The sequence below is a fragment of the Papaver somniferum genome, unplaced genomic scaffold (genome assembly GCF_003573695.1).
Source record: "Papaver somniferum cultivar HN1 unplaced genomic scaffold, ASM357369v1 unplaced-scaffold_10, whole genome shotgun sequence".
In the NCBI taxonomy this organism is placed as follows: Eukaryota; Viridiplantae; Streptophyta; class Magnoliopsida; order Ranunculales; family Papaveraceae; genus Papaver; species Papaver somniferum.
The window spans coordinates 10,497,738-10,509,981 of NW_020618825.1; positions in this window are offsets into that span (position 1 = coordinate 10,497,738).

The following is a 12,244-nucleotide window of genomic DNA, read 5'->3' on the forward strand; positions in this document are numbered from 1 at the left end:
CCGTGTTAATTTTTACTTATTTTCTTGTAGCAGTTCATTCGTCAAAATGAACTCCTGTTGATTTCTACTTATTTTTTCAGAAAACATATAAACCAGAGTTCTTTCCAGAATATGAACTCCATATAAAAACCTAAAAAAAACAGAGTTCATTCCAGAAATGAACTCCATATAAAATCTCAAAAATACCAGAGTTCATTCCAGAAATGAACTCCATATAAAAACCTAAAAAAACAGAGTTCATTCCAGAAATGAACTCCATATAAAAACCTAAAAAAAAACAGAGTTCATTCCAGAAATGAATTCCATATAATAACTTTAAAAAAAACAGAGTTCATTTCTGGAATGAACTGCAGTAGCATCATCTTCGTCATCTTCAACAGCAGCAGCAAACATCATCGTCTTTAACAGCAGCAGAACTTCATCTTTAACACGAGCAGCAAAATCAAGATCTAGATTTTCAACATCAAAATCAAAAAAATACATCCAAAGCAGCAGCGGATCCATGAAATCGTCGTCATCGTTTTCTTCTTGTTTCTCCGTCATCTTTATCATCTTGTTGCTTGTTTCATATCAACAGTTGACGAAAACGAAAAATAAAAGATGGAGACGAAGAACTTCAACAGTAGCGGCATCGTTTCTTGTTTCACATCATCTCTGCAAATTAATACCCTAGAAAATCTTCATCTTTTCTATGTAGCAACAACAAAAGAAAAAACCAGAGAAAAAGTAAATCTGAAAAAAAAAAAAAAAAAAAAAAAAAAAAAAAAAAAAAAAAAAAAAAAAAAAAAAAAAAAAAAAAAAAAAAAGAGGTGAGAGAACTTCTCTCTTACTTTTTGACTATATATATGGTCCTTATCTAAAAGGGTATTTCTGCTACTACAAGATGACAATTACATAATCCATGACATCACCCTAGGACCAAATCATAATTTTTAGGACCAAAGTATAATTTATATTTCCAAAAAGAACCAAACAGACAGTTGACTAGGTCAACTGGACCAAACTCTCTCTAATATATTATTTCTAGGACCTATTGTTATTCCGTTTCCTTTTTTGCCTTTAGGACACAAATGAAATAATGGTTTATGGACCAAATATGAAGCAAGCCCAACAGAATACTAACCTTATTCGAGTCATATTCAACAAATTTCCACCTTGACTTGAATACCATTAACAATCATCGTCTTCGCTCTGCCCCATAAAGTCTTTCAGCATTTGATTACACCAACCAAGTCCAAGCAATCCTTGAACCTGATATTTGGTATAGGCTTATTCAACATGTCTGTCGGGTTATCAGTTGTAGGAACGTTAAAATAGCTATCTTCCCGTCTTCAATTGTATCATTGATAAAATGTTATCTGATATTGATTTGATTTTTTCTCTCATGATATATCTGGTCCTTGGTCAAGTTAAACGGCATGTTGACTGTCACAATACATAATTGCACTCTCTTACTTGAACCCCAGATCACCAACCAAACCCATCAACCATATATCTTCTAACTGCTTCAGCGTGTCATATACTCTGCCTCATTTGTAGATAATGCAATTGCACTTTGCAAAATCAACCTCCAAGTAATAGTACTACCACACAATGTGAAAGTATAACATGTCAACCAACTTCTTCTATCCAGATCACTTGCATAATCAGAATCTACATAACCTAAAATATTTGTTAAATCCCCTTTGCATTTTTCAAACACCAATCCGACATTTATACTTCCCCTTAGATACCTCAAAATTCACTTTTCGACTTACTAATGGCCTTCCCAGTTCTTCCCATGTATCTACATACCACACTTAGAGCTTATGTGATATTCGGCCTTGTATAAACCATAACATAGATTATGCTACCAGTTGCACTTGCATACGGAGATCTGATGTAGTTTTTATAGTCATAAGATAAGATTTGATTCTCGTAATTGTAAATATTTTGATTTTAAACTAAATAAAGAAAACTCAATTGAAATTTCATATCAAGATTATAAAAAACATTGACACTCGGGATTTCACCATTGACCAATAAAGTGATTCAATCTAATCAATATTCATGAAACTTCTTACGTTTAAAGTTATTATAATATGTTTCAAAAGTAGATTTTCAGAATAACAACTGTAGTTCGAAAGCATAGAACATCAGCAACCCTAGGCTAAGCATGCTCTATGAAAAAAAATACAATTGCTTAATAAAAATCCTTAAATCAATTTTTAGTCAAGGAAAATAATCATAAAAGAAATTGCAAAAAATAATTAAAATAAAAATATACCACTTTTATTGAAACAATGGCTTCCTCCGATGCTTAAGCAAAGGGGTTTAGTTCCTCATAGTAATCTCTTGCTCAAAATATGTGTTCACAGCTCAAAAGTGTACAAGGATGTGAAAATAATAATATAAAACAGAAAATCTGCAACGATGAACTAACGTTACAAATTTGAGTGTTACAAGCTGCAGTTGCAAAAGATAACTCTCTGTCGCTAAAATTCTTTTGTAAGAAATTCCGGGGGCGATAGTTTCTACGATGGTTGTTGATTTTCAACTGACTTCAGCATATCAATGTTCTTCGTGTTCTTCCTTTTTACACCAGCAGAAACAATTCCTACAACTTGATTTTTTCCGGCTCTGTTCTCTTTTAAACTTCCTTTAAACTATCTCTAAAGTTGTGTGTGACTCGTACACCTCTATTTATATACCACAACAGTCTTAGAAACTCTATTTAATCTCCCTTTTATTTCACAGAAAGTTTTGTGCTTTATTTCTTGTCTTACACGTTTACGAGCTGTCAAAATTAACCCAAACTTCCTCTATGATAGAAATAAATCGCACAGAAGATATCCTCACCTTTTCTTTCCACGTATCTTCCATATTAGTTTAGAGTCAACAAAGTCACGTTATATTCCCTTCTCTGTTTCATAGATAAACCGATTTTCCAGCTCAAGATTCTCGAACCCTTTATCCTTGAAGTAACCAGTCTTCTCGCCTTTTCTGAATTTGAAATTTGGAAAAGAAAATGACCTCCTCCTATCCGCTGCGGGGGTCCCTTTATCAGTTGTCCTGGAGTGCTCTTAATAAGTTTGTGGGGTGCCTTTGGTAATTTTTGAGGGTACTTTTAGTAATTTTTTGGGTTCAGTCCCTTGTAAAAGAAAATTTCCATGTCATATTCTTCAAGCTAGCCACCATCTCGTTTTTCTGTAGACTAATCTTGAACAGTCTTGGATACTTCTCTTTCAACGACCCTTTAAATAGCCAGCAATCATACCATAATTTTATACTTTTGTCATCTTTCACCAGCAAATTAACAGAATCATAAAAATCCTTGTTAATTTTTTGAATCTCCATCCACATGCTTCTACCAATTGGTTCTTTAGCTTGTAAAGGAACCAAACCAGAATCCTTTGACTTAGTTTTCTCACAAGTCAATCTTCTCTGCAAAGCTGTCCTCTCACTGCAATATCTGTGATGCCATTTTGCCAAAAGAGATCTGTTAACCAGTCTTATATTCCTTATTCCCAAACTTCCCTTTCTTTTTGGTTTGCACATCATCTTCTCCCTAATGATATTTTTCTCATAATACTTTTTAACCTCTTCTCTACATAAACAAGCATATCGTAAAGTGAGAGAAAGTAAATCGCAATGCTTTCCATATATATTTTTATCAAAATCAATCTACCAGCTTTGTTTAAATATTTTCTCTTTCAAGGAGCTAACCTTTTTTGCATCTTCTCTATAACAACCTCTCAAATAGCTATACATCTCTTATAAGCACCAATAGGCATTCGTAGATATGTTATTGGTAGACTATCAATTTTACATCCCAACTCCAACGAAAGTTCTTGCACGAAATTGTGTCTCCCCCAAAGCTAACAGCTGACTAATCCGAAAGATTAGCTATAAAATGGGGCACTAAGGATATAAAAAAATAAGAAAGAAGTTCTAAACAAAGATTAACCCGAATCTAAACATTCTCTGAATTATACATACAATAACTCCTCTAAGATGATACATATACAATAATGAGTTGATTTGCAAACAGAATATAATCACCAAATAGACATAGCGGAAGCAATCTAACTAACGTAACCAACTTCTCGAAGCTTTCATCGCCACGTGCACATCTTGATCTGTCTCTGAAACTGAAAGTGGGAATGAGTGATCACATCAACCCTAAAAGGGGTGCCCAGTAGAAATAACATTTAACTTTTAAGTAATCATGGCATGATTTGGAAAACAATACATGTTTTCCCAAACATTAAATGACAACCATCTCACTAAAATAAACAATCATGTATATGGAACTAAATTCTTCTTTCAAACAATCATTTATGTGGTGACATTTACTCACCCGTAATATTTGTGACAATTACACACCTAGATCATAAATGCGTGAAATAAAAGTAGGTATAAATGAAGGAGCGTATCCTATATACCACATATGATAATTCTTATTTCCCTCAACAATTCATAAAGACAAGTGAAACATTACAGGTCATTTCCAAATCATGGAAAAATTAAAAGAAACCACGGAACTTTCGGAATTGAAATTAAATGATGCAAGGAAAGCACAACCAGACACTGCATGAGTTTGTTAAATATAAACTTTTGTAAAAGAAAACAACAATGGTCACAAAAGGGTTAAATGTAAATTCCCACCTCTTTTGATGACAAGTCACACCTATCTCGAGATCCACAATCCACTAGTTCATCCTTTGAATCGACCGTTGTTAATAAAGAATAATTGTTAATTACACAAGAAATCTAAGAATGTAGCCAAAATGTCTCACACAAGAATCATACAATTTTATCTAATGATTCCAGGCCCATTTATGGTTCTACACCTTTTATTATATATCTTTAGCATATCTAAGGTTTACCAATTTAACTAGATCGGTTCTATAGTCTATTAACTAAAGCCCCATTTGGGATTGCTTTTTTTTCTTTCCCTACAAAAGCACTTTGTAATAAATTTTTTTTACTATTTTAGGCTAACTTTTAAAAGGTACCCGGAAGTAGCTTTTAAAAGCAGTAAAAGCGGAAGCTGTGGATCCACTCAATTTTAATTATTTGATTTTCTATTTTAACCTTGTTATTATATTAAAAATACAAAATCTACCCTTAAATATTTATTTATGTACAATTATTTCACCAATCAAATTTTATTAATTTTTGTTATGAAATGATAATTACAACAACAATAATAATAATAATTGGGAAGGAAGGACATGGTTAGAGATGCTGTAGCAGATATGTGTTATAAAGCTAGTGTGGCAGCGAGGAAGGAAGTATCTTTGGGTTTTTTGTCGGGTACTGAAAATGGTTTGAAACCCGTTGATATTCTTGTTTACAATTTGGAAGATGAGAAGGATGTATGCTTCGACGTCACGGGTGCGTCTCCCTTCACAAGTGCTAGTACTCGCAATTTCATACCAGAGCATGCTATTTCTGCGGCTGTCACTCCTAAATGCGCTAAATATCTCGACAAATGTGTGACTCATGGGTACGGTTTTGGTGTTTTGGCTTTCTCTACACTAGGTGAACTCGGAGGCGACATTATTTTTTTCCTGAAAAGATTAAGGAATTGCTTAGTTAGGTATAATGCCAACCATAAGATTGATGGTTCGCTCTTTCATGGGCTAGGTATTGTTATTCAAAAAGGCGTAGGAGTGCAGATTGTTGCTAGACTCCCCGCCAACCTTGTGTAAATACTTTTCGTTTTTTTTTTAGAATTATAATAATAATAGTATTTAAAGGTAAAAATTAAAAATTAAAAATTAAATGGTTAGAATAGAAACTAACAATTAAAATATGAATAAGAATTATTTTTTTTTATCTTTTTTTTTAAATAATATTCAAAATAAAAGAATATTTTATTATTAACAACCAACAAAACTTTGGTTGGAAGCCTAACAACAAGCTGGGTACCAACACCCTTTTGAATAACAACCCCTAATCTTTAAAAAAAAAGAAAATTACCTATACCGCTACTGACATCATTACTAACTAGACAATTCTTCAATCTCTTAAAAAAGCACAAAGTATCATCACAAAATACCCCTAACGTAGAAAATGCTAAGACACCCAAGCCGTACCCATGTGAAACACATTGATCCAAGTATTTGTTACGTTTGGGCAATACAACATTGGAAATAGTCAGGCTAGGGACAAAAGAACGAATACCTTCTCATTTGAAGGGCGAGATTCCTGTAACATCCATGAAAACATCTTGCCCATTCTCCCAACTAAGCACAAGAATGTCAGCAGGGCGCAAGTCTCTATTATCATCAGACAAAAACCCAAGGGAGACTCCTTTACGTACGGGCACACCATCTTTGTAACAGATGTCAACAATTACGTCACGTACCAGGTCATGTCGGAACTTTAGCCCAACATATTTGGAACAACGAAGAGCGTGATCACCAAATATATCCATGGGTCTATTGCATCTTGAACACATTCCACCTTCGACAAAAAAGGGGACACCAAGGCGGTAGCAAACTACAGCTCTGAACTGTCTTGGTCCGAGGCATTGATTCAGACCACTAATGGGAACGGACAAAATATAATCTTGAGCATGCTTAACACGGTTACACTTCCACAAAATGGAATCTCTTGCAGACATTGAGAATTGATTTGGGATTTGCTTCTTAACCACGTCAAAATAAGTGACTACCAGGGAGTGCATAGAAGGGGGGGGGGAAGTATCATCAATGCAATAATTAGAAGGTAATCCACATACCTGGATGAAGTTCTGAAGAGTCGATTGATAAGCATAACCTTTGTCTGATGAGAATAAGTTACCAAGAATCACCTTTTGAGCCGAAACCGTCTGGACCTTGGAAGCAAAGTAATAATAATTGCGAGTGTCTGCCATAGTGTAAATACCAAGGCCACCCTCTTTCATAGGGAGAGTGGAAATTCGCTGTTGTAAAGGTGATACATGTGTATCTTCCTCTCTCTGGGAACCAATAAACCTCAACCTAAGTTGAGGTAATAATCCTATGTTAGGAAGGAATCCTTATTTGGACAGAATTCCTAGTTGGGAAAGGATTTTGTTTTAGCCAATACTCTTAGTTAGGAAATAGATTCCTAAGAGGTTTTGGAAACTAAACCAAAGTAAGGAAGTATACCCAGATAAGGAAATACTTCCTACACAAGGTAATATTCCTAGAAATGGAATTATTCCTAGATAAGGAAATAGATTCCTAAAAGGTTTGGGAAATCATTAAAGCTATAAATAGAGATGTTTATCTCATAGCTAAGGCAATCTAGAGTGTGGTTTGTGATACAGACACACCTAGATCAAAGAGAGACGTTTGTGAGGCAATTAATTATTGTAAAAGCAAGCTTAGTAAAACATTTTAAGGTTATCCATTGTTTAGAGAGATTGTGAATGTAAAAAAAAGAGAGAATTGTAATAGTTTTCTTGTTTATATCGAATCTGGTTTCTAATATGTTCTGTTTTCTAGATTTTGTCTATTATTATTCTGAATTCCGCCTCTATAATAATAGTCACCAAGGTACAGAGATCAAAACGTATCAAAAGGCCCAAAACCCGCCCCATCACCTGTGATCAGAAGTCTCAAGTACTAAAATAAATTATCATCATCAAACAGTTCAGTGGCACGTTGTAAAGCAGCAGAGTTGGTAGTACGCATAGAAAAATACAATCTGGACACACCAGTGCAGTTGCAAAGTAATAACATCTCACTCTGAGGGTCTTAGAGTTTTTTTTATGGCGGACATTAGCTGAATGGTCTTTTGAACTCTAGCTAGCGCTATGTCACTAATAAAATTCAAATCTAGATACACTGGACCACCCAAGAGTTTATCGCCATTAGTTGGACGACCAATATCTCGAGGAAAAATATCTTCATTCCAACTTCTCGGATCAACGGTAGGAAAAAAGACTTCCGTTTTCTTTATATTAAGATGTAAACCTCTGCTTGGGCCCTCATCTTCTATGATGCTTAGAGCTTTAGCCACCTCGACAGTGTCACCAATAATAGTCCCATCATCCAGTTATCAAGCATGCATATCGAGTTTGCACTGAAAGGAAATAGATTTCACAAGTGGATGAAGTGTCAAGGCAAACAACAACGGACCGAGTGGGTCCCCTTGTTGAACACCAAGTGCCGAGGACAAAATATATTGATCATAGTAAATTCTAGTAGGCTTACTATTGCAAAATTCCACCCAACGTGAAATACCTGGACAATGGAGCCGAACTTCCTTAATAAGATGATACCAGCATACCATATTGAACCCATTGGAAAAGTCAACAAGTAGTGTAAACATATTGGCGGACCGACCTTTCAACTCCACCAAGCTATTTACAGCGTGTAAGATACTCTCACCTCCAACAGGCACACCAACACCGAATTGATGATCACCCAAGCAAGAAGTCATGGCCTTGCCGAAGGAGAAAGCAGCTATCTTACAGACCAACCTGCGCCAAATGGTGCCAACGGCGATGGGCCTAAGACCACCTCCCGGCTTCAATAATGGTGTTAGTGGTGCACTAGATATGAACTCACCCAAACCATTGGAATATTTACCAGCCATCCATAAATTGACAACCCATGTAACTGAAGCCACCAACTCATCTTCTACTGTTGATGCTGCACCACTTAATGCATCCATTAAATTTTACGCACGCAAACCGTCACGACTGCAATAAGTTTTTTTGGGGAAACTCTTGATGGCACCAAGAACATCCTTGGACTCAACCACAATTGAGTCAACAAAAAAAGAGTCTGGTGGAATGCAAGGAGGTGGAGCTGCTGGATGTTTTGTTTGTAATTCTGCGAGGGTAGATTCGTTGCGAGGAGTGATAAGTGTTGTAAACACCTTAATTATTATCTATTGTTTATGCTTTCTTTGCATGTGTTCTTGTAAATTATGTACCTTATGTTTGCTTTTGATTTTATTAGGTACAATGGAGTCATTTGGAGCGAAAATAGGAGAAATCACTCATTTAGAGCGAAAAGGACCGTTGAACAAGAAAGCAAAGGGTTGTTGGTTATCTGAAACTGACAAGCAATTTTTTTTGAGGTGGTTTATATCCAACAGTGGGTGCTTGTAATAATTCTCGTCATTACCTAACCATGAAAACAAGAGAAATGTTTCTCTCCTCATTATTATTATTCAGGAATTCAGAGAAGAAATAATGGCGGCACCAGAACTCAGTGAAGAAGAACACGATGGGAATAGATTGAGTTGGTTGCTGCTGTAGATGGAGGTAGTGATGGTTCAGATTGATTGAAGCAAGAAAACCGAGAAAAGTTAGGGTTTGCTGTTGAAGAATAAGGGTTCAAAATTACAGTGAAATGGGAACTCAAATTCAAGGTCTGTGAACAATGGGTTTGCGGTTTATGTATCTGCTACTGTTGTTAAGATGGGTTCCGATCTGAAATTAAGAAATGAAGATCGCAGAAATTGATGATGGGATTTGATGTCACAGAGGAGAGAAACAAGGGTTAAACATGGTGGGTCTGAGATGGATTCAGGGTGTTGGTATAAGAAGAAGATGCAGATGGTGGTGGCTGTTGTAGTGCAAGACTCAAGGAAATATTGATGGTGCACTGAAATGGCTCGAATATGAAGTTGGAGGTGTTGTCTGTGTGGTCTTTGCCAATGATAATGATTACAAGATGGAGGATCTAGTAATTGATGTTGGTTGTTGTTGTCGGTGGAGAAGTTGACAAGGGTTTGAGATGATGGTAGAGAAGTGCAGACAAGGGCTTGATAAAGCTGCAATAGATATGTGTTAGGATTTGCAGGGTGGTGTTGTGACAATGAGTATTGCAGTTCTAAATGAGAATGGTTGAATGGTTTGAATGCTAGCCAGGGAAGAACTGCAGTGGAAGGGATTTGTGGTTGCTGTAATGTTGAAGTGATGCTACAAAAAAACATGGATTTGGTGACGATGGTTTTTGCGGCGAAGAAAATTTCATTGTTGAAGCTTAGTTATTGTGACCAAAATATTTTTTGTCACTGTTGTTAAGTTTTCCGCAACGAGACTCTGGTTTCGTCACTCATAAGCTTTTAATGACCTCGTTTAAAGACAAACTAATGTCTAGTCACTAATAAGTTTTTGTGATTATATATTTTTTTCACTATTTAATTCTATTGTGATAATGCTGAAAAATTGACATAAAATCTTTTTTGTGATAATCTATAAATTTTGATGCAAAAGATAAGTTTATAGTGACAAAATTAATTTGTCACTAACTAATTTTATAGTGACGAAACTAAAAGTTTGACACTATATTTATTTTTAGTGACTATCAGCTTGTTTGGATGCAAATATTTGTATAGTAACAACTTGTAATCGTCACAAGAAACAGCATATGTAATGAGCTAAATTTTGCCGCTTTAGTCATTTCAATGACATTATTATAACTTCACCACAGTTCATTATTTCAGTGATTACTGAAATATTTTCGCAAAAATTCTTTATGGTGACAAAAAATAATACATAACGCGTTATTTAGAATGAATTTTTGGTAAAAACATTTTTTATACATAAAATATGATATTTAACAAACTCCCGAACCCGTTGGACTGTCTGGTTGAACTTTGTGAACCAGACAGTTCGACTAGCTAACCGATATAGAGTGAGTATATTCATTCATGGTAACTATTTATAAATTTAGATAAAATTATGCAAAACTGAATACAACTAGATTGGATTTGTTGATAATTAGTCATGACCAATACATAGATAAATCAATTATGGTGATTATATTAAGCCATCATGACTATGATTTAGCTACTTTGATGAAATTATGTGAATTTAAATACAATCAGATCCTATTTTTTAATAATTTGTCAAGATGAGTGTGATCTAGTAATGTTGGATGAAAAATGAGCACAATTGAATTGAACTAGATGAAAATTGATATGTAAAACAATCATATGGAGTATATTTGACTATTATTTGGTAATTTCGATGAAATTGTATAGAATTGAATACAAATGGATTGGATTTTTTGATAATCAATCATTGCGAGTATGATTCAGTAATGTTGAGTGAATGTTAAGCCCGATTAAAATTAATTAGATAAAATACATGGATAAATCATTCCTAGTAATTAACCATACATATAACCGGTTATATTGAGACTAGTCTAGTGTATTTATAGAGTAAAGTAGAGTTAACTTGGATTTGTCAAGATGAGTGTGATCTAGTAATGTTGGATGAAAAATGAGCACAATTGAATTGAACTAGATGAAAATCGATATGTAAAACAATCATATGGAGTATATTTGACTATTATTTGGTAATTTCGATGAAATTGTATAGAATTGAATACAAATGGATTGGATTTGTTGATAATCAATCATTGCGAGTATGATTCAGTAATGTTAAGTGAATGTTAAGCCCGATTAAAATTAATTAGATAAAATACATGGATAAATCATTCCTAGTAATTAACCATACATATAACCGGTTATATTGAGACTAGTCTAGTGTATTGATAGAGTAAAGTAGAGTTAACTTGGATTGAGTTTATCTGATAATTTTTCAAGGAAAGTGTGATTTACTAACGTTTTTTATTATGGTTGAAATAAATTAGATGATTTTAGTCGTTTAATCAATCACATTGAGTATTATCTAATTATTTTGACGAAATAAAATAAAATTGTGTTAAATTTTATTGAATTTATAATAATTGGTTGAATTTATGATAATCAGTCAAGGTAAGTATGATATACAAATGGTGGCGGAAACTTGAGTACAATTGAAATCTCTAATTTATTATCATTGGAAGGATAACTACTCTAAAGATTTTCATATACACTGAAACAACTTTAAAGAGTTTTTATCTTTTTAAGTTCAACCGAATTAATTTTTTCATCAAATAACATGTTTAACTATATAGAACAATTTTATTTGTGTTTCTCGATTCCTAAGAGAGGTCTGTAAACCCCACCCTAAGCTAAAGAAAGAACCAGGTATCGAAGGCTCAACCTATACACAACTACTACTCAAAGAGTAAGAGATGAACTATAGATCTACATAAGGTTCTCCTCATTTAAATATTTGGTTAGACCTCATGCAAGTCATTTCCGTAGATAGCGATGGATTTCATTGTTCTTAATTCGTATACATAGTTCTCAATTTCGTTTTCTCGTTAGATTCTTTCACATTTTTATTTAATTCTTAAATTATTAAATCTTTCATTAGGGCTTGTTTTCATTAGCCGGATTCTTCCTCATTATTTTGATTAATTTTCATTATTTGAAT